The sequence below is a fragment of the Acomys minous genome (assembly GCF_964271855.1).
Source record: "Acomys minous genome assembly, chromosome: 19".
Lineage (NCBI taxonomy): Eukaryota > Metazoa > Chordata > Mammalia > Rodentia > Muridae > Acomys > Acomys minous.
The window spans coordinates 415,925-437,132 of NC_140499.1; the positions used below are offsets into that span (position 1 = coordinate 415,925).

At 38.7% G+C, this 21,208-nt stretch overlaps 1 long non-coding RNA gene across 2 annotated transcripts in view; it reads right to left on the reverse strand.

Moving 5' to 3' along the window:
* Positions 1-327: 327 nt before the first annotated feature.
* Positions 328-21,208, reverse strand: part of LOC311589821 — a 58,364-nt gene continuing 37,483 nt past the window's right edge. For both annotated transcript variants that reach the window (XR_014776651.1, XR_014776652.1), the window contains exon 6: positions 328-520. This is a non-coding gene — a long non-coding RNA (uncharacterized lncRNA). The remainder of the gene's footprint in view (positions 521-21,208) is intronic.

Here is a 21,208-nt window from a genome sequence, read left to right on the forward strand (position 1 = left end):
TGTGGGATTACATTGCAAGAGGAAGACTAGAGGAGTCACAGGTGGTTCTTTCTAAGTAAACCTTAAAGACCAGATCTTCAACTGGAGCGAGCGAGGGTTTTTTGTTTTTTGTTTTTTGGTTTTTTTTTGGTTGTTGTTGTTTTCCTTTTCTTGGAGTTCTAAAACATTCCCTCTGAAAGCAAACTGAACTCATGCACCAGGAGAATCATGTCTCAGCAGTTAAGAGTACCGGGTGTTCTGACACACTCCTCGTGCGTACCAGTAGTCCACAGACAGATGCACGCACAGCCAGACAAGCCGAGAAACAAATAAATACATGGAAACTAATTCTTTATCGATTTATTCACTTTATTTTATTTTGTCAGGGTTAGTGAAAGAGGGCTGGGAGGTAGGGGGAGTACCACCTGTGGGTCAGGAGGGGAGGGTCGTCTTCTTATGCTGTGAGGATGAAGCTTCATCTGTTGGTCCAGATGGGCTGGCTTTTTTCTCCAAGAAGAATCTTCCTTCTGGCCTCTCCCTCCTACATGGAGGCAAGAAAGCAAGCAGAGAAAATGGCTGTCAAGATGGGACCCATAACGCAAGTGTCCATTCCACAATGGATGGACCATAGTTCCTCAGGGTGTTGAGTTTTCTTCAAAAGCACTGTATTTGCAAGCAGAAACATGCGTTACTGTGCAGTTTCTCTGTTCAGAGAACTCCGTTCAGAGTTTGTTTGGTGAAATCAGCACTTCTCTTGCTTCCCTGTGAGCACGGAACCTTATTTTTAGTCCCAGAAACTCCCACATGTGATTTCTCATTGTGTTCAATTTTCCTTAGAAACAGAGTATGTGCTTGCAGAAACATGAGCTACTGTGCCATTTCCCCCTTCAGCAAACATGTTTAGAAGTATAGTGCTGGCAACACCAACAGTTTTTTGACGTTTTCTAACTCAGGAAACAAGTTGTAAACTTCTGAGATGTATTTGTTCAACTTTGTCAGAAACAAGTTTTAGCCTAATTAGACATTCATTAGAGTGCACTACTTTTATCTATCTGTACAGTTGTACAGATTCTGAGTGTGTAACTTTTTTGGTGAAATCAGCATTTCTCTTGCTTCCCTGTGACCAGGGAAGCATAAATTTAGTCACAGTAATTCCACAAATGTTTACTCAGTGTGTTCAGTTTTCCTTAGAAGCAGTGTATGTGCTTGCTAAAACATGCAGTACTGTGCCATTTCACCCTAGGCAAACACATGTGTACTAGTACATGGCTTGCAAAAACGACAATTTTTTGATGTTTTCAACACAGGAAACAAGTTGCACACTTCAGAGATGCATTTCTTGAACTCCATCAGAAACTGATATTTTGCCAAAATATACCTGCATTTTTTTTGCATTGCATTTGTGTATCTGCGCAGTTATACAGGTTCTGAATATGTAATTGTGTCTGGTGATATCAGCATTTCTCTTGCTTCTTTGTGAGCAGGGAAGCTTAGTTATAGGCACAGTAGCTCCCACAAGTGTTGCCTCAGTGGTTTCACTTTTAGTTAGAAACAGTGTATTTGGTAGCAAAAACATGCATTACTGTGCCATTTCACCCTTCAGCAAAAACATGTGTACAAGTACAGTGCTTGCAAAATCGACAGTTTTTCAACATTTTCTAACTCCGGAAACATGTTGCACACTTCTGAGATACATTTGTTCAACTTTGTCAGAAACGGGTTTTTTGCCTAAACAGACATGCGTTAGAGTGCACTGCTTGTGCCTATCTGCTCAGTTATACAGGTTCTGAGTGTGTAACTGTGTTTGGTGAAATCAGCATTTCTCTTGCTTCCCTGAGACCAGGGAAGCTTTGATTTAGTCACAGTGGCTCCCAAAAGTGTTTCCTCAGTGTGTTCACATTTCCTTAAAAACAGTGTATGTGCTTGCAGAACCATACATTACTTTGCCATTTCACCTTTAAGAAAAACATTGGTACAAGTACAGTGCTTGCAAAAACTACAGTTTTTCAATATTTTCTAATCAGGAAACAACTTCTGGGATGCATTTGTTCAACTTTGTCAGAAACAGATTTTTTGCCTAAAGAGACATTCTTAGAGTGCACTACTTTTGCCTGTCTGCACTGTTGTACAGGTTCTGAGTATATAAATGTGTTTGGTGTAATCAGCATTTCTCTTGCTTCCCTGTGATCAGGGAAGGTTAGATTTATTCACAGTAGCTCGCCCAATTCTTTCCTCAGTGTGTTCAGTTCTCTTTAGAAAGAGTATATGTGGAGATTCAAGAATTCTGACTTTGCCTTGAAAAAATATTTGTTACTGTGTATTTCTTCTTGAACATATTGTCACCTAGAAATATTGTACCTTAAGAGTCTGGCTATTTTTACACATTTTCTGACCAAAGAAACAACTTCTTTATGTGAAGGGAGAATTTATTCAATTTCATTAGAAACAGAATTTTTGCTGACTGGGGGATGCTTTAAAATAAACTATTTCTGACTCTGCAGCACATTTTAGGGACTTAGTGAAGTCACTCTTTTTCTATCTTTTTCATAAACAGGGATCTTAGTTTTAATAAGTGAAGCTCTCATGGGAGTGTTTTGAGCGTTTTTATTTTTTGACAAAAATAGTGACTTTGCCTTGAAAAATATGTGTGACTGTGTGGTTCTTCTTGAACATACTGTCACATAGAAGTACTGTGTCTTGAAAAACTGACTTTTTTTTACACATTTTCTCTCCAAAGAAACAACTTTTTAACCTGAAGGAAGAATTTATTCATTTTGTTAGAAACAGGATTTTTTCCAACTGGGGGACAGTTTAAAATATGCTATTTTTTTCTCTTCCCCCTGTTTTAGTAATTTATTCAATTCCATTAGGTTCGGGATATTTGCCGACTGGGAGATGCTTTAAAATACACTATTTTTCTCTGTCCCCTGTTTTAGGGACTTACTGAAATCACAGGGTTTTTTTTTTTTTTTTCACTTTTTCATGAACAGGGATCTTAGTTTTAATGAGAGAAGCTCTCACGGGTTTGTTTGAGCATTTTCATTTTTTTCAGAAAAATAGTGACGTTGCCTTGAAAACTATGCATGACTGTGTATTTCTTCTAGAATATACTGTCATGAAGAAGTACTGTGCCTTGAAAAACGGACTGTTTTTACACAGTTTCTGACCAAAGAAATGGGATTTTTCCCATGCTGGGATGCTTTACAGTACACTCTTTTTGGTCTATGCCCCTCGTTTTTGGGTACTTAGTGAAATCACTGTTTTTCTCACATTTTTATGATCAGGGAGCTTAGTTTTAATGAGAGAAGCTCTCACGAGTGTCTTTTGAGTGTTTTCATTTTTCACAAAATTAGTGACTTTGCCTTGAAATATATGCATTCTTGTGTGTTTCTTTTCAAACACACTGTCACCTAGAAATACTGTGCCTTCAAAAATTAACTGATTTTACATATTTTCTGACCAAAGAAACAATTTCTTAATGTGAAGGAAGAATTTGTTCAATTTCATTAGAAACAGCTTTTTTGCTGTCTGGGGGATGCTTTGCAATAAACTATTTTTCCTCTGCCCCCCGTTTTTAGGGATTTAGTGAAATCACAGTTTTTCTCACTTTTTTATGATCAGGGAGCTTAGTTTTAAAGAAAGAAGCTCTCACAGGTGTGTTTTGAGCATTTTCCATTTTTCACAACAATAGTGACTTTGCCTTTAAGAATATGTGTTCCTGTGTGTTTCTTTTCGAACACGCTGTCACCTAGAAGTACCATGCCTTCAAAAACTGATGTTTTTACACATTTTCTACCAAAGAATCAGCTTCTTAACATGAAGGAAGAATTTGTAGAATTTCATAAGGACCCGATTTTTGCCAACTGGGGCATGCTGTACAATACACTATTTTTGGTCTATTCTGCCTATTTTCAGGGACTTAATGAAATCACTGTTTTTCTCACTTTTTCATGATCAGAGATCTCAATTTTAATGAGAGAAGCTCTCACAGGTGTGTTTTGACCATTTTTATTTTTTCACAAAAATAGTGACTTTGCCTTGAAAAATATGCATTAATGTGTGTTTCTCTTTAACATACTGTCACGTAGAAGTACTGTACATTGAAAACTGACTGTTTTTACAAATTTTCTCACCAAAGAAACAACTTCTTAACCTGAAGGAAGAAATTATTCAATTTCATTTGAAACACGATTTTTGCTGACTGGGGGATGCTTTAAAATACACTATTTTTGGTCTATGCCCCTGTTTTTAGGGACGTGGTGATATCACTTTTTTCTCACTTTTTCATGATCGGGGAGCTTAGTTTTAATGCAAGAAGCACTCACAGGTGTGTTTTGAGCATTTTAATTTTTTCAGAAAAATAGTGACTTTACCTTGAGAAATATGCCTTACTGTGTGTTTCTTTTCAAACACGCTGTCACCTAGAAGTACTGTCCCTTCGATCACTGACAGTTTTTACACATTTTCTGACCAAAAATACAACTTCTTAATGTGAGGGAAGAATTTATTCCATTACGTTAAAAATAAGATTTTTCCCTAGGTAGAATGCTTACAATACACTATTTTTGGTCTATGACACACGTTTTAAGGAACTTAGTGAAGTCACTGATTCCTCACTTTTTCATGATCAGGGAGCTTTAATGGGAGAAGCTCTCATGGGTGTGTTTTGATTGTTTTCATTTTTTTTCAGAAAAATAGTGACATTGCCTTGAAAATATGCATTACTTTGTGTTTCTTCCAAAACATACTGTCACGAAGAAGTCCTATGCCTTAAAAACTGACAGTTTTTACAATTTCTAACCAAAGATACAACTTCTTATCATGAGGGTTGAAGAAATGTGCTTTACAGTACACACTTTTTGGTCTATGCCACTCTTTTGTGGTACTTAGCAAAATCACAGCTTGTGTCACTTTTTTATGATCAGGGATCTTAGTTTTAGTGAGAGAAGCTCTCATGGGTGTGTTTTGAGTATTTTCATTTTTCACAAAAATAATGACCTGCCTTGAAATATATGTAATACTGTGTGTTTCTTCTCGAACATTCTGTCACTTAGAAGTACTTTGCCATGAAAATCTGACTGTTTTTATACAATTTCTGACCAAAAAATCAACTTCTTAATGTATATGAAGAATTTATTCAATTTGCTTAGAAACGGGGATTATGCTTTACAATACACTATTTTGGTCTCTGCACCCCCGTCTTTTGGTATCTGGTGAAATTACTGTTGTTCTCATTTTTTATGATCAGGGAGATTGGTTTTAAAGAGATAAGCTCTCACGAGTGTGTTTTGAGCATTTTCATTTTTTCACAAAATTAGTGATTTTGCCTTAAAAATAGGCTTTACTGTGTGTTTTTTCTCAAACATACTGCCATGAAGAAGTACTGTGCCTTGAAAATTTGATTGTTTTTCACATTTTCTCATCAAAGAAACAACTTCTTAATGTGAAGGAAGAATTTATTCAATTACGTTAGAAATGAGTTTTTTTCCTTAGGTAGAATGCTTACAGTACACTATTTTTGGTCTATATCCCCCATTTTTGGTTACTTAGTGAAATTATTGTTTTTCTCACTTTTCATGATCAGGGAGCTTAGTTTTAATGAGAGAAGCTCTCATGGGTGGGTATCTTTTGAGTGTTTTCATTTTTCACAAAAATAGTGACTTTGCCTTGAAATATATGTGATACTGTGTATTTCTTCTCGAACATTCTGTCACTTAGAAGTACTGTGCCATGAAAATCTGACTGTTTTTACACATTTTCTGACAAAAGAAACAACTTCTTAATGTAAATAAAGAATTTATTCAATTTTGTTAGAAACAGGATTTTTCCTGCCTAGGGGATGCTTTACAATACATTATTTTTGTCTCTGCACACCCCATCTTTGGGTACTTAGTGAAATCACTGTTTTTCTCACATTTTTATGATCAGGGAGCTTAGTTTTAAAGAGAGAAGCTCTCACAGGTGCGTTTTAAGAATTTTCATTTTTTCACAAAATTAGTGATTTGCCTTGAACTCCCGAACATACTGTCCGGTAGAAGTACTGTGCCTGAAAACTGACTGTTTTTACACATTTTCTCATAAAAGAAACAACTTATTAATCTGAAGGAAATAATTATTCAATTTTGTTAGAAACGGGATTTTTCCTGATTTGGGGGGGGGGGTGCTTTACAGTACACTATTTTTGGTCTATGCCACCGTTTTAAGGAACTTAGTGAAATCACTGCTTTCTCACTTTTTCATGATCAGAGAGCTTACTTTTAGTGAGAGAAGCTCTCACGGGTGTGTTTTGAGTGTTTTCATTTTTTCACAAAAATAGTGACTTTGCTGTCACCTAGAAGTACTGTGCCTTCAAAACCTGACTGTTTTTACACATTTTCCGACCCAAAAAACCACAACTTTTAATCGTGAAGGGATAATTTATTCAATTTCGTTAAAAACAGAATTTTTGCCGACGGGTGATGTTTTAAAATAAACTATTTGTGTCTATGCTGCCCGTTTTTAGGGACTTAGTGAAATCACTGTTGTTCTATCTTTTTCATGAATGGGGATCTTAGTTTTAATGAGAGAAGCTCTCACAGGTGTGTTTTGAGCATTTTCATTTTTCACAAAAATAATGACATTGCTTTGAAAAATATGTGTGACTGTCTGTTTCTTCTTGAACATACACTCATGTAGAAGTACTATGCCTTGAAAAACTGACTGTTTTTACATATTTTCTGACCAAAGAAACACCTTTTTAGTGTGAAGGAAGGATTTATTTAATTTCATTAGAAACAGGATTTTTGTTGACTGGGGGATGCTTTACAATACACTATTTTTTCTTGTCGGGGATGATAGGGCATATGGCCAATGTTCAGCCATCTTGTCTAAGTCTGCACCTTTAAGTCTCTGTCTTTCCCAGAGCTTACCTTTCACTAGAAACTAGCTGACCCTGTTGTGAATCAGCAGCTTAAGACAATAGGGATGGAGTGACCCTGTTGTGAGTCAACAGTTAGACTAAAGCTAGATGAAGACAAAGCAGGATACCCTGTGTGGCAGGACATTATGACCCTGCCTGGAATTCCCTATGTTTTGAGAAAAGCCTGCAGCTGGGTTGCTATAGCAATATGCTTCCCTGCCTTCTGAACTATATAAGCTGCTGTCTGACTAATAAAGATTGAGAATTTGATCAATCAGACTTGCTCTCCTTTCTTGTGTCTTGCATTCTCAATAGGTGACCTCCCTCCTGAGTTTTAGTCGAACCCTGCAGGACGGGGCAACTGGCACCTAATGACAGGCTCGAGGAAAGGTGCACTCACCAGTCCATCACCCTTCAAGGACACCCTGGATCACCACGGACTTCGTGCCTATGAGATAGATCAGCTTGGATCACCCCAGACTTCATGCCCATGGGACAGATCGACTTGGATCTCCACAGAATACCCGCCCATGATACAGATCAGCTTGCATCACCACGACTTCCCAATCGTGAGACAGATCGAACAAGGTAAGCGACAGCAATACATATTGGACAATCTCTTAGCAGACATAAATTATTTATCAAGGGACTTAAAAGCTCCCTCAAAACATGAGGAATGCGGATAAAGAAAAAAGACTTAGTAAATTTTTTTCTCTTTATTAATGATATTTACCCTTAGTTTCCAAAAAGGGCACTGTGGACAAAAAATGCTGGCAATGGGTAGGGGATTGCCTTCATGATTATTATAGGTCTTTTGGGCCCGAAAAATGTCCCTGTCACTGCCTTTTCCTATTGAAATTTGATTAATGATATCTTGTGTGTTATATACTTTTATGAGGATATTAAAAATGTATTAGGTAAAGGTAAAAAATTTTCTTTAAAAAAAAGAAAACTTAGAAAAAGTCTGGGGAAATGTAAAAGTCAGCCTATGCAGTCTTCTCTTAAGGAACCCTATTAAGGCCAAAGGCTGTAAATCTCCTCTGCCTGAAGAGTCAGCTCGCAGACCGGGATTCTAATCAAGGAGTTAGGTAAGGTGGCCACCACTCTTTTTTGTCTGTCCTCTTTGTCTGTCTCTCTTGTCTCTCCGTTTTTAGTTTTGCTTTAAAACTCGAGCATTTGAGTTAGTCACAATGTCAAGGTTGTTCTTTGCCTGTGCCAGGAGATAGTGTATTTCTTGACTCCTGATGGGGAGGCTAGAAGATGTTCCTGACCTCCAGGAGGGGCAGTCAATCCCCCTCCACTTGGGAAGCGCTCTTGGCCCACCTGATCACCGGGACTGATCGCTCATTTGGTTCTGGTTTTGGTGTATTCCAGACTATTGTGGCTTTTTGGCACTGTTTTCTGTTTTTGTTTATTTGTGTCTATTTGTTTGGACCTTCTTGCTATGAGACAGAAAGAATCAGCCCCCTTGACTGTTGGCTTAGACTACTGGATGGACTGAAGGACTAGGGCACATAACTTGTCCCTAATAGTGGAGAAAAAAAAACTTGTCACTTTTTATTCTTGTCTTTGTCTGTTGTTTAAATGTTATTTTATATATTATAATCTGTTGGAGAAAAAAGAACAAATTTTCATCTGCTGGTATTTGGTTCTAACTCATTTCAATGATTTACAAGAAAAAGAAACAACAAAAACTGATAAACTAGCTCTGTCCTTGGAGCTAGGCTGCCTGGATCAAACTGGCAGGAAGCCCAGGGCTGCCTGAACTCTTAATGATGTGCTCTAAACTCCAGCCAGCCTAAATCCCTCAAATATGGCAAAAAATTAGGTGGCTAAAAAATGAGAGGTAATATGATGGGTCTTTCCAGGAACTTCGTGGTAAGCATTGACCAGATAAAGCCACTGGTAAGGTCTTTTTCAGTCCTAGTCATCCTTGGACTCCTTGGTGATGGGTTCTGAACAACTTTCACTATAAAGGCTGTGCATTTTCATCAGTGGCTTCTGCGCAGAAACATCCTGGGCAGGATGCCAACTCAGATACTCCTAGTTTCTCTACTATCTTTCACAGGTTCTGCCTTTAGCATTTAACATTTAGGCATAAGATCATTTTAAATTATGCTATAAAATAAAAGAAAAATTTTGTCTGTTTTACTACATTTGTTTCTTATTGGTTTTAAAGGTATAAAATTATTGTGTTCTGTATATCTTGCTTAAAATCTTTAAAATCTATAAGAAATAGTTATGCTTGTAATTTAAGGCCAGAGCCATTCTAACAGCAAATGAAATGAACCAACTTAAGAAACTGATCTCCAACAGTAATAGACTTATAGAAAATAAGATTTTAAACAATGTTTCCTTAATAAAGATGTTAAAAGTGCATCTCCAGCATATATCTGTAAACTTTTATCTAAAGATTAATAATTTGCTTATTAAATATAATGTTTAAAATTTAAGTTCAGAGAGAGATGCAATATGGCAGCGAGTGGGATGGACCTTGTGTAAAAGCCTGAGTAATCGAGTCAGAGATTTGGACTATTTTCTTAACCAGGAACACTAAGCTTCCAACTCCACCACAGTGAGAGAATTCCACTGTTCAACAGAAATAAACTACAGAAATCCTGCACATCCCAGAATGCGCGGAGAGCACGGACCAACTGGCAAGGAGATCTGTAGCGGCAGCAGCCGCACAAACAGGTAGCTGGGATACAGGCAAGATCCTGCCTTCAGAGGAGTTTGGCGCAGTATCTGGAAGACCTGGACAGTAACAAGTTCAGGGGGATCAGAGAGCGAACTTCTGGAGGTCCACAGTGTGACCCTGAACCAACACAGAGCACAGACACCCTAGATAGCAGCCATCACACCTGCTGACACTCAAAAGTGTAGCGCAGATCACTGGCAAGGCCCTGCCTACTGAGGCGATTACTGGGGATTCCAGAAGAGATGGACAGAAGTAGGTCTAGGGCAACAGAGAGTGTGCTTCTGGGGGCCCACAGTGAGACCCTGAACCCACTCAGAACACAGACCCCCTAGAGAGCAGCTGCTGTGCCTGGAGACACTCAAACGGGTAGCACAGATCGCTGACAAGGCCCCGCCTACTGAGGCGATTGCCGGGGATTCCAGAAGAGCTGGACAGAAACAGGTCTTGGGGGAACAGAGAGCATGCTTCTGGGTGTCCACAGTGAGACTCTCAAATGGGTAGCCTAGAGCAGGCAAGGTTCCGCTGGCTGAGGTGATTGGCGTGCTGCCTGGAAAATCTGGACATTACTAGGCCCAGTGGGAACAGAGCTTATTTCTGGGAACCCAAAGAAAGTTGCAGAGCCAGTGCAGTGAGCACGGACTGCCCTGAGGAGCAGCCACCAGGCTTGCAGCCATCCAAGCGAGTAAACAGAAGCAAAGGCAAATCCCCACCTACTGAGGTGATTAGCATGGTGACCCGCCTGTAGGTGTGGTTGGCACGGTGTCTGGAAGATCTGGACCATACTAAGTACAGGGGAATCAGAGGGCATGTTTCTGGGCTCACCAGTCTTTAAAAAGTCCCAGAGCTCGACAGGAGAACAGGCAGGTGGGGATACACCCACCAGCTGCAGTGCTAAAGCTGTGCTTACAGCTTGTCTGGTCTGTTCTAAGACTTTAGAGTAAGGGTGCACTCTTCCTGGCAGTGGGACAGCTGCCATTGTTAAATGGGAGCTTTGTATCTGAGACTGAACTGTGGGCTGTGTATAAGAGAATGGATGGATCTGATGCCAGACCAACCCACTAGTCATGAGAAAGCCCCAGGGGCCTGTGTCCAGGTGAGCAGGAGTGCAAATCCTAAAACCAGAACCAAGAGTTTTAGCCTCACCTGCACCCCCTGTCTTCCTCTCAGATCATTCATGGACCCGTTGCCCCAGGGGGAACAGGGAACATAGATCTGAGACTACAGTCCACAGAGAAACCCAGGGCCATCACAGGGGACCAAGCAGATGTGGATATCACCCCTAGACACAGATCTAAAGTGGTAAACCCAGATGATCTAATCTAAGAACCTGGAGGAAGTGTGGACACCGCCCAACAGTTGAACAGGCTCCGGCCAGTAGTAACCAGGAACTTAGTATCTTAACCTGAACTGTGGGCAGTGTAACTCCACACTAGGGCTAATAGCCCAGAAAAACAGGTGGTTCTGATCTTGGAAAAAACTGCAAGTCCTGAGAAAGCCTCAGAGTCTGGAAACCACTGCAACATGAGCACAACCCAGAACTCTGAGACAAGGGTGTTTGCAGCAATTGTGTCCCCTGTCTTCCTCCCTGACCAACTGCGGGCACACTGGCCTAGGAGGAACGGAGAGTGTAGATCAAGCACACCAGCCCTCAGAGAGACCTAGGGCTCACACAAGGTCTCAGGCAGCTGCAGTCACACCTCCAGCTACAGCTGTAAGGCTTTCCACTGCTGACCAGGCATGTCTGTGGGCGTGTCATACCTACCCACCCTTTGTCTCGATCTCTGGATGCTCAGTGGGCCTGTTGGCCCAGGCGGAACAGAGAGGGTGGATCAGGGCCCCAACTTCAGAGACAGCAAAATGACTAGAAGTCAACACAAAACCTTTAACAACAAAACCAATATATATATCATCTCCAGACTCCAACTATCCCAATGAAAACAACCCTAAGAACTCAAACACAATTGAAATACAAGAAAATGACCTCCAATCCATAGTAATGAAGACGACAGTGGAGCAAACTAATAATATCCAAAACAAATGCATAAAGATGCAGCCAAACAAATTGAAGACATTAAAAAGGCCTATAGAGAGGAACTGGAAAAAATCCAGGAAAAGACAAATAGCCAGATGATTGAAATCAATAAAACAATTCAAGATCTGAAGGCCCATAGAAAGTCACTCGAAGAAACTCAAGAAAACACAAACAGCCAAATGAAGGAAATCAATAAAACAGTTCAAAAATCTGAAGATGAAAATGGAAACAATGATAAAAACACAGACAGAAGAAAGATAGGAATAAACAAACTCAGAGAAGTATTCAAGTAATAAAGACCTAAGCTTCTCTAACAGAATTCAAGAGATGGAGGAACAAATCTCGGCAGTAGAAGATTCTATGGTAGAACTTGAAACAAACATTAAAGAAAATGCTAAATCTGAAAAGTTCCTGACACAAAACATCCAAGAAATAAAGGACACCATGAAAAGACAAAATCTGAGGATAATGGGAGTTAAGGAAAGAGAAGATGCCCGGCACCAAGGACCTGAAAATATCTTCAACAAAATCATAGAAAAAAAGTCCCCAATCTAAGGAAGGAGGTGCAAATAAACATACAACAGGCCTATAGAACACCACATAGAATAGACCAGAAAAGAAAATCCTCTCGCCACATAATAAAAAAGAAACAAAATATACAGAATAAAGAAAAAATGTTAAAAAGTGGCAAGGGAAAAGAGCCAATTAACATTTAATGTCAAACCTATCAGAATTACACCCAACTTCTCAACAGAGACCATAAAAGACAGAAGGGCCTGGACAGAGGTCCTGCAAACCCTAAGAGACCATATGTTTCAGGCAAGACTACTCTACCCAGAAAAACTCTCAATAAATATTGATAGAGAAAACAAGATTTTCCATGATAAAAACAAATTCAAACAGTTCCTAACCACTAATCTAGCCTTACAGAAGTTAATAGAAGGAAAACTCCCAACCAAAGTGACAAACTACAACCAAAACTATATGCGATTTAGATAACTATACTGTCACAAAAACAACCACGTAATACTCTACTGCAACCAACATCAAAATCATGGGACTTAACAGTCACTGGTCACTAATATCTCTTAAAATTAATGGTCTCAATTCTCCAATAAAAAGACACAGACTAATCGAATGGATGTATAAGCAAGACCCAACATTCTTCTGCATCCAAGAAACACATCTCAGCCACAAAGATAGACATTATCTCAGACTAAAAGGCTGGGAAAAGTATTCCAAGCAAATGGACACAAAAAGCAAGCTGGTGTGGCCATTTTAATATCTAATAAATTGGACTTTATACCAAAATTAATCAAAATAGATGAGGAAGGACACTTTATACTCATCAAAGGTAAAGTCAAAGAAGAAGACATCACACTTCTGAACATCTATGCTCCCAATACAAGGGCACTCACATTTGTAAAAGATCTATTAACAAAGCTCAAACCACACATCGATCCCAACACACTAATAGTGAGAGACTTCAACACACCACTTTCACTGAAGGATAGGTCATTGAAACAAAAATTAAACCAAGAAGTAACAACATTAACCATTGTCATGAATCAAATGGATCAAACAGATATCTACAGAACTTTTCACCTAACCACAAAGGATTATACCTTCTTCTCATCACCGCATGGAACCTTCTCCAAAATTGACTACATAGTAAGTCACAAAGCAAGCCTCAAAAGATTCAAGAAGATTGAAATAATACCTTTTATCCTATCAGATCACCATGGTCTGAGACTACTTCAACAACAACAACAGAAACAATAAAAAAGCCTACACACACATGGAAACTAAACAACTCTCCACTTGATAACACCTGGGTCAGGGAAGAAATAAAGAAAGAAATAGAAGACTTCCTGCAATTCAATGAAAATGAAGAAACAACATATGCAAATTTGTGGGACACATTGAAGGCAATGCTAACAGGAAAATTCATAGCACTAAGTTCCTTTAAGAAGAAAGTGGAAACATCTCACATAAGCAACTTAATGACACAGTTAGATGCCCTAGAAAAAAAGAAGCAGAAACACCCAAGAGGAGTAGACATCTGGAAAAAAATCAAACTCAAGGCTGAAATCAATAAATTAGAAACAAAGAGAACAATTCGAAGAATCAACAAAACCAGGAGCTGGTTTTTTGAGAAAATCAACAAGATAGACAAACCGTTAGCCAAGCTAACTAAAAGGCAGAGAGACACTATCCAAATCAACAAAATCAGAAATGAAAAGGGAGACATAACAGCAGACACTGAAGAAATACAAAGAATCATAAGATCCTATTTTAAAGGCATATATGCCACGAAATTTGAAAATCTAAGGGAAATGGACAATTTTATTGATCGATTCCACTTGCCAAAATTGAATCAAGAACAGATAAACCAATTAAACAGTCCTATTTCTCCCATAGAAATAGAAGAAATTATTGATAGTCTCCCAACCAAAAAAAAAAAGCCCAGGGCCAGATGCTTTCAGCCCAGAATTTTACCACACTTTCAAAGAAGAGCTAATACCAATACTCTTCAAGCTACTCCAAAAGATAGAAATGGATGGAACTCTACCAAATTCATTCTATGAGGCCAAAGTCATGTTGATACCTAAGCCCAACAAAGACCTAACAAAAAAAGAGAACTTCAGACCAATTTCTCTTATGAATATTGACACTAAAATACTCCCAAAATGAATACAAGAACATATCAAAGATATCATTCACCATGTCCAAGTAGGCTTCATTCCTGGCATACAGGGTTGGTTTAATGTATGGAAATCCATCAATGTAATGCACCATATAAACAAATTGAAAGAAAAAACACATGATCATCTCCTTAGATGCAGAAATAGCATTTGACAAAATCCAACACCCTTTCATGTTTAAAGTTTTGGAGAGATCGGGAATACAAGGCACATATCTAAACATAATAAAGGCTATATACAGCAAGCCAATAGCCAACATCAAATTAAATGGAGAGATACTCAAGGAAATTCTTCTAAAATTGGGGACCAGACAAGGCTGCTCAATTTCTCCATATCTCTTCAATATAGATCTTCAAGTTCTAGCCAGAGCAATAAGACAAAAAAAAAAAAAAAAAAAAAAAAAAAAAAAGGAGATCAAGGGGGTCGAAATAGGAAAGGAGAAAGTCAAACTATAACTATTTGCTGATGATATCATAGTGTATATAAGTGACCCCCAAAATTCCACTAGAGAACTCCTACAGCTGGTAAACACCTCAGCAAATTGGCTGTATACAAAATTAACATAAAAAAGTCAGTAGCCTTCCTATATACAAATGACAAACATGCAGAGGAAAAAATTAAGAAAGCTACACCCTTCACGATAGCCACAAGCAACAGAAAATATCTAGGAGTAACTCTAACCAAGCAAGTAAAGGACTTGTTTGAAAAAAAACTTTAAAACTCTGAAGAAAGAGTTTGAAAATGACATCAGAAGATGGAAGGATGTCCCTTGTTCATGGATCAGGATAATTAACATAGTAAAAATACCATGTCACCAAAAGCAATTTACAGATTCAATACAATCCCTATAAAACTACCTATACAATATTTTAAAGACGTTGAAAGATCAATTCTCAACTTTATATGGAAAAACAAAAAACCCAGAATAGCAAAAACAACCCTATACAATAAAAGATCCTCTGGAGGAATCTCCATTCCTAATCTCAAGCTGTACTATAGAGCAACAGTAATTAAAATGGCATGGTACTGGCACAGCAATAGGCTGGTGGATCAATGGAATTGAACTGAAGACCCAGAAATGAATCCACACACATATGGTCACTTGATTTTTGACAAACAAACCAAATCTATTCAATGGAAAAAGGATAGCATCTTCAACAAATGGTGCTGGTCTAACTGGATGTCTACATGTAGAAAAATGCAATTAGACCCTTATTTGTCACCATGCACAAAACTCAAGTCCATGTGGATTAGAGACCTCAACATAACTCCAGAGACATTAAATTTGTTAGAGGAAAAAGTGGGGAGGATCCTGGAACACATTGACACAGGAGACAACTTCCTGAACAGAACACCAACAGCCCAGGCCTTAACGTCAACAATTAATAAATGGGACCTCATGAGGCTGAGAAGCTTCTGTACGGCAAGAGACACTGTCAACAAAACCAAATGACAGCCTACAGACTAGGAAAAGATCTTCACTAACCCTACATCTGACAAAGGTCTAATATCCAAAATATATAAAGAACTCAAGAAATTAAACACCACCAAACCAAATAATCCAATTGAGGAATGGGGCTCAGAACTAAACAGAATTCTCAACAGAGGAATATCAAATGCCTGAGAAACACTTAAAGAAATGCTCAACATCTTTAGTCATCAGAGAAATGCAAATGAAAACAACTCTGAGATACCATCTTACTCCCATCAGAATGGCTAAGATCAAAAATTCAAGCAACACCACATGCTGCCAAGCATGTGGAGAAAGAGGAACACTCCTTCATTGCTGGTGGGAATGCAGTCTAGTGTAGCCACTTTGGAAAGCTCTCTGGTGCTATCTCAGAAAACTTGGAATAGGGCTTCCTCAAGACCCAGCTATTCCACTCCTTGGGATATACCCAGAAGATGCTCTAGCATACAACAGGGGCATGTGCTCAACCATGTTCATAGCACACTTATTCATAATAGCCAGAACATGGAAACAGCCTAAATATCCCTCAATAGAAGAATGGATTTTAAAAACTGTGGTACATTTACACTATGGAATACTATTCATCTATTAAAAACAAGGAATTCCCAAAATTTGTGGACAAGTGGATTGAACTAGAAATGATCATAATGAGTGAGATAACCCAGAAGCAGAGAGACTCAAATAGTATATACTCACTTATATCTGGACACTAGGCCAAGAGGTATGTCTCATGAAAGTCTTCACTTACCAGGAAAATGGTATAGTGGTGAAGACATCCTAAGGTGGGAGAAATATAGGAGATAGGGAAATAGATGGATCCAGAGGGTCCTAGAAACCTACGAGAAGAACACTATGATGGGCAGATCTGGGCCCAGGGGTTCTGCTCGATCTATGGCACCGACCAAGGACAATATGTGCAGTCATCATCAAACCCTTACCTAGACCTAGCCAAGGGACAGAATATTCTCTACAGTTAAGTGGAGACTGGGGACTGACTTTCATATGAACTCTGGTGCCCCTTTTTGGCCATGTCCCCTTGATGGGGAGGCACAATTGCACTCGGAGGAAGGATAGCAGACTACCAAGAAGAAACTTGATACCCTTGCATCATATCCAAGGGGAGGAGGCCCACATCAGTCACAGTCATAGGGAAGGGGAGTGGGGTGTAAATGGGAGGGGAGGGGGGAATGGGAGGACGCATAGGATGGGATATCAATTGAGATATATTATGAATGATTTTATTTTTCAATTTAAAAAATTACAAAAAAAATAAACTTGCAAATTACAGCTTCACTAATTAAAAAAAGAGGTGTGAGCAGGGGATGAATAGGCAGCAAAGTCGGTGAGAGAGTTGTGTCCTGTCCACTGTCCCTGTCTACTCCACAAGCTATCAAGCTATCAAGTCTCATCTTGGTAGCATGCTTATTCTTTCCTCAGTGCCATCAGGCCTCTCCATCAAGGGGAAGTGGTGAAATATGGAGCACAGGAGGTCCCCCTTGGTCTTAGACCTAGAGGAGGGGAATAGTGTGAAAGCGTGAGGGAGGGAGGAATGGGAGAATGCAAGAGATAGGATAATAACTGAGCTGTAATCTGAATAAATTAATAAAATTAAAATTTTTTAAAAATTTTAAGCTCAAACTCTTGCTTAAAATATGAGTGCATATGAGTATGTAACACAGATATTATGTGATTCAATCCTAGTTCAAAGCACTATAAAAATCTGGTTTTAAGCTGGGCGTGGTGGCGCACACCTGTAATCCTAGCACTTGGGAGGCAGAGGCAGGTGGATCGCTGTGAGTTCGAGGCCAGCCTGGTCTACAAAGTGACTCCAGGACAACCAAGGCTAACACAGAGAGGCCTTGTCTCGAAAAACCAAAAAAAAAAAAAAATCTGGTTTTAGGTTCTAAAAATTATGGTTATACTCTGTGACTTCATTCTTAAACAAATGTAACAGGACTCATTTGTATTAATTGCATTACAGCCAATATAAAGTATTAATAACTTTAAATTTGTCTATAAATTATAAATTAAATATATTAGTAACACTGATAAATTTTCTTTAAAAACTGTTGTATTATATAATAATATACCATATGGAAACCAAGAAAGTTTCCAACCTCTATATTTATAGATTTTGGTGCTGAAGTAAAGAAATTCTAATTTAATAGTTATCATTTATGTAACTTCTCAAGGTCTTATTGTACATCAAAATCATGGTGTGTAAAACAGGAGATACAAATTAATGCAGGGGATAAAATTACTCAGCTGTTACTGTTTTGCTACATCAAGGGCAAAGCCATTCCAGTAAAAAAGAATGGGTATATTTAAGAATAAAAAAATATATGTTCTGGCAAACAATGGTATATATTCACTTATAAGTAGATATTAGCCCAATATAGATGCTCTCTAAGAGACTCCACTCAGTGAAGGATTGGGACTAATACTGGAATTCATTGCCAAACTCTGGGCAAAGATCTGTGAGTTATATAAAGAGTGGCCCAGATAAAAAACATTATCAAGTATTTAAGATTATGAATAAAAGGTAACTTAATAAAAATCATTATAAACAGATGACATGAAATGGAGACAAGGATCCCATACTTGCCCCACTATATGAAAATAAAAATAAATAGTCTAATTAATATTGTCTATGTCTTGATTGATTGTTGGTGGGTTAAAAACTACAATAGTAATAATAATTATAGTCATAATAATAAACATTCTTAAGCCATACTGGTATTTTAACTATAACTGGTATGTAAAGTTAAGAGCTACTATCACAAACTGTTTAAAATAATTAAAGCTTATGGTTTTGTTAGGTACTAGATCAGTTAACCACAGGTGTTTTCTAAAAATAACCAGCCAATATATAGCTAGAAACAAGCAACTCAGATATACTAAAATTATACAGATGTGGTCCCCTAGCACTTATCTATAGACTACACATTATAATGTTCTGTTTTATGTTTATAAAATATAAGTTAGAGCAAACAACTGAAGACAGATGAGGAATGAGCACAGATATGCTGGTCCTGAAGTTTATCAGAGATCTGCTAAATATGGCATTAATTATATTTAAACTAATTAAGATAGAGATTCCCACATCCTAGCAGTGGCTTCCTATGTTTAAAGGTCTGAAAAATGTTTAATATTTGAAGGTCTAAGAAAGTGTTTAAATGTTGGTAAGTATAAGTTACAGATTTAAAATAAGAGCAGTGGTTTTAATAAACTGGTAAAATACTGGCTACTTATTAAAAATGAATCTGTCAAATCTGTATATCAAGTCTTCTGGACAAAAAATATGTTTATGCTTTTATTAGGTTTCAAAGACATAAGCCCACTACCAATGCTCCACCTCTCTTTGCCTCCATTCAAAGTTGTATTCACTCTAGACAGTTCCCTTTCTTTATAGGACACATTTGTGCTCACTCTGGTCTGCCTGGTCCCTTAGCAGAGGGTAATGCATTAACAGATAGAGCTACACAGCTTGCTCTTCTTGGGGAAGTCAACCCACTTACTCGAGCTCAAAAGGCCCATGCCTTGTGCCACCTAAATGCACATACCTTCCATCTTCTTTTTGGTATCACCCGGGAACAGGCTTGTCAAATTGTCAAACAACGTGCCAACTGTATCACACTCTTGTCAACTCCTCATTTTGGAGTCAATCCCAGAGGCCTAACCCCTGGTGAAATTTGGCAGATGGATGTTACTCACATCCTTTCCTTTGGTAATCTTAAGTATGTCCATGTTACTATTGATACCTTCAGTGGCTTTATTTTTGCCAGCCTCCGTACGGGAGGCTGTCATTGTTCACGTTCTTGCTTGCCTTAGGAAAGCCTAGGGTAATCAAAACTGACAATGGCCCTGGCTACACTGGAAAAAAGTTTCAAGAATCTTGTCATCAATTACAAATTAAGCATGTCACAGAAATACCCTAAAACCCACAAGGTCAGGGTATTGTGGAAAGAGCCAATCAAAAAATTTTAAATACCCTCTTAAAATTAAAAGAGTGGGAGTTATATCCCATGAAAGGCTCACCCAGGAACATCCTTCACCATGCATTGTTTGTGCTCAATTTCTTGACTTTGGATGCCCATGGCAAGTCTGATGCCGATCACCTTTGGCATCCTGAAACCAATACTAACTATGTCAAAGTCAGGTGGAAAGATCCCTTTACTCACAAATGGAATGGACCAGACCCAGCCTTTATCTGGGGAAAAGGTTCTGTATGCATACATGATATCAAGGAGGGAGCAGCCAGATGGTTGCCTGAAAGGCTGGTCAAACAAATCGATACTCCTCCTCCCAATCATCTTGATGATGTTGACCAACATATAAATGATCAGGAAATCCAGGGTGGGAGACCCCCCCCCCCCGAGATCCTTTTTCTTCTCTTACAGATGAGGCTTCTTTGGATAATATCCTTTGGGATGCTGTTGAAAGGCCAGAAGGTAATCTCCAATCAAGAGGACAACCCTCATCAACCGGTATTACAAACCTGGTCTGTATTGTCAACACTGGAAAATACCATCTGGTCTATCACTGGAGACCATCCCTTATGGACTTGGTGGCCAGACCTAACCCCAGATATTTGTAAACTTGTAGCCAGACTTGCTACTTGGGACATTCCTAATCATGTGGACAATTTAAGCCCTCCAGCTGAAAAAAACTTGTGTCCCAAATGGGGTAGGAGGCTCCTATGGATGCTCTGGACAATTTTATAGAGCCAACTTCCAAGCACCCCAGTTCTATGTCTGTCCAGGACAGGGTCTTACAAGGACCCAAACATAAATATGGGGGAGCATCTGATCATTATTGTAAAGCCTGGGGATGTGAGACCACAGGTGATACTTACTGGAAGTCCACTTCATCCTGGGACCTAATCACTGTAAAACATAACAGCTCTTATGACCCTGCAAACTCACACCCTTGACTCTGGATGTGCTTTGGCCAACAGTCCTTCAGGACCTTGTAAAAACAAATTCTGCAACCCCATGGTTATTAAATTTACTTAAAAAGGCAAACTAAATAGAGATTGGTTCTGAGGAAATACTTGGGGATGATGTATTTATTGGAGAGGAGGTTCCCATCCAGGCTTACTTTTTACAATCAAATTAAAAGTAAGTACATCTTCTATGGCTCTGGGCCCTAATCCAGTGCTGACACCCCAGACCTTTGACTCTAATCATAAGAAGGTCACCGCAGCTCCTTTCTTCACTATCTCCTACACAGAAACTCCACTAGTGGGGTTAGGGTTGATAAACACTCGTGATTTGCTACTGAATATCATTAACTTCACTTACTTGACTTTAAATCATTCTCGTCCTCAGCTCACTGTTTCAGGTTGGTTATGCTATGACTCCAGCCCTCCTTTTTATAAAGGAATTGCAGTACTTGAGAACATCTCTAATTCCTCTGACCATTC